Source organism: Microtus ochrogaster, linkage group LG2 (assembly GCF_000317375.1).
Source record: "Microtus ochrogaster isolate Prairie Vole_2 linkage group LG2, MicOch1.0, whole genome shotgun sequence".
Taxonomy (NCBI): domain Eukaryota; kingdom Metazoa; phylum Chordata; class Mammalia; order Rodentia; family Cricetidae; genus Microtus; species Microtus ochrogaster.
Window position 1 is genome coordinate 3,701,306 of NC_022028.1, and position 3,273 is coordinate 3,704,578.

A 3,273-nucleotide genomic window follows, 5' to 3' on the forward strand; every position below is an offset into this window, starting at 1 on the left:
AAAGAAAGAAAGAAAGAAAGAAAGAAAGAAAGAAAGAAAGAAAGAAAGAGGTGAGCCATCCTAGCACATGGAGAGGTTGAGGCAGGAGAATAGTAGTCTAAGGCCAGCCTGGGCAACACAGCAAGATGTCTCAAGTGGAGGGAGGCAATGGAGGGGGACGGGAGGGAAAAAGAAAGAGGAGAAGGGAAGGGAGGGGAGAAGGCCGAAGAGATGGCTCAGTAGTTAGAGCATTGCCCAGCAAGCATGAGGACCCGAGTTCGAATCCCTAGACCTTCCTACAAATTGGATGTGGGGACTGGAGAGATGACCCAGAAGTTAAAAGCACTGACTGCTCATCCAGAGGTCCTGTGAGTTCAATTCCCACAACCATATGGTGGCTCACAGCCATCTATGATGAGATCTGGTGCCCTCTTCTGGCCTGCAGGCAGAACACTGTATACATAGTAAAAAAGCCTTTTTTAAAAAGTCGGGTGTATGGTAGATTCCTAGTGACCCTAAGCAACATGGGAGGTGGAAACAATAGAATCATGGAAGCCTGTGGAACTAACCTGGAGTGAGAAATGCAGACGACAAGAGAAACCTATGTCAAACAAGGTGGAGGGTGAGGGTGGACATCTGACTCATTCATGTGTGTTCTGTGCACACACACACGTGTTCACACTTACGTCATATATGACCATATATACATACATACATACATACAATACACATCCCCCAAAAGAGAGAAGGAAGGAAAGGAAAAGAGGCAAGGGGAGGGCTGCCAGCATCCTTGCCTTGCTCTGACGATCAGAGTTGCTGGACAGGTCAGTCGCACTGGACTCCCAGTCTGGACAATGTTACTGTCATCTGGTCATGTGGAAGCCAAAGACAGGTAGTGGGGTTGCCTAGCACACCCAAGGCCCTTGGCGGCTTGCTAGAATAAATACCCTCAGTGATGTAATTTGGTTTTCCTCAGCCTGGGGCTCCTCAGCTGGGTTTGTGAGCTGCCTGGGTCTCCGTACCAACCTGCAAGTGACAGGCTCATGCCAGTGTATCCGGGCATCCTTATTTGCCCTGGGCAAAGTTCTTGAGAACAACAAGATTGTGGGAGCAGGAATTGCTTCTGGGGCTTCAAGAGAGAGGAAAGATGTGAGGGTAGGCAGGGAAAGCAGGTCCAAGAGGGAGGCAGGAGCTGCGCTGGGTGCGGGGTCGCCAGCAGCGCTAGGGCTGCGAATGCCCCCCCTCCCGCTTCAGTCCCCTAAAGGTGTCCCCAGGGCCCTCTCCCATCTGCACTGTGGTCACAGAGCCTGGGCCAGCACTTCCCCCAGTCTGGAGAACGCAGAGACAGAGTCGTTAAGGACACCTGCCTCCCCTCCTCTCACTCCCAGGCGGGAAGCCACCGCAGCTGCACCTGGGCGCAGCAGGGCCTGGGAACACGTGGAACCCACAGCACCCAAGGCTGCCCCTGGGTCCCCGCACAGAGCCAGGAGAGGGCAGGCAAGTGGCCATAAAACTGCCTTTGAGGCACAATGACAAGTTGGGGTGAGGCTGGGGCAAGAATAAAGACGAGGAAGAAATAAAGCCACACGCAGAAGAGACACCAAACTGTAATAAGGAGCCGTCAAGGGGCAGCAAGTAATTTTCAAGTAATTCAGCAAGTAATTTTGGGTAATTAATTAGTTCTTTGGAAAACCTGTGTACTTAACACACCTCAAAATGATCTCCCTCCGGGGAGAGAAGGCAGAGTGGGTGTGATTGCACTAAGCCCTCTCCAATAAAGACCATCATTTTCCTTTCCTTCTTTGAGGTTGGGCAGTCATGGCTGGCCTGGAGCCCTCTGACCTACTGAGGTAGCACAACCTCGCCTGTGCTCAGCTCCAGTAAAGAGCAGAACTGAGAATAAATACATTCTCTAGCTGGGGCGGGCTTTCTAGGCTTAAAATCCACTTACTGGTCCCTAAAAAAAACAACAAAAAACTGTAGGTTTGAAAAAAGAGGGAAGGCGTCAGCACTCTGGAGGTGGTGGCTCGTGAGTCAGAGTTCAAGGCTGTCCCGGGTACGTGAGCTCCTTCTTTGCCATTTGCCTTTTTTTTTAAAGGGTTTCTCTGTGTGGCCCTGGCTGTACTAGAACTCACTTCGTAGACAAGGCTGGCCTCCAACTCACAGAGATCCACCTGCCTCTGCCGGAGTTTAAAGGGGTGCACCACCACTCCCTTTCTAAATAATCAAGGCCTTTATTCTCCATGTTACCAAACACTAGATATATGCAACAAAACTGTTGTAACAGGGTGCCAGACCTCAGGTCTCCAGACTGACTCCATGTTGGAAGTGCCATAGTAAAGCTCAGCATGTAGACAGCTTTTGCCAAAATGAAAACAAAGACCTAACCCGTCCAGTCCATAGCTCTGAAAAAGTCTCAAAATGTACTGACTTTGCTTCTTGACTTCTGCAGTTCCTCTTCTGGCCGACTGTTCCCGTCAACTGAAGTGTGTCAGCCCAGGATGTGGTTTTTGTGCTGAAAAGCTCCCCTGAGAAAGGCACCATTAAACCGTGATCCAGAACACCCGGTATAGTTGCTGGTCAGCTAATAAAGACGTTTTTTCTTTTTGAATTTTTTTCCTCATCTTACATACCAACCATAGTTCCCCCTCCCTCACCTCCTCCCTTTACCCCCATACCTTCTTCCCAACCCCCCAGCCATTCCTTAGAAAGGGTAAGGCCTCCCATGGGGAGTCAACAAAGCCTGGCATATCTAGTTGAGGCAGGACCAAGCTCCTCCTCCCTGCATCAAGGCTGAGCAGGGCATCCCACCACAGGGATAGGCTCTAACAAGCTAGCTCATGCACCAGGGACAGATCCTAGTCCTACTCCAGGGGCCCCACTAACAGACCAAGTCACACAACTGTCACCCACATGCAGAGGGCCTAGTTCGGTCCCATGCAGGCTCCCCAGCTGTGGGTCCAGAGTCCTTGAGCTCCCCCTAGCTCCTGTCAGCTGTCTGCAGGTTTCCCCTTCATGAGCTTTCATTCATTTATTTATTTTTGGTTTTTCAAGACAGGGTTTCTCTATGTAACAGTCCTAGCTGTCCTGGAACTCACTTTTTAGACCAGGTTGGCCTTGAATTTACAGAGATCTGCCTGCCTCTGCCTCCCTGAGTACTGGAATTAAAGGCCCCCTTGCTCGTATTGCTCTTCCCTCTCCTCTTCCTGACCCCAGGAGCTCAGGCCCATTGCTTAGCCGTGGATCTCTGCATCTGCTTCCATCAGTTACTGAATTAAGGTTCTATGATGACAA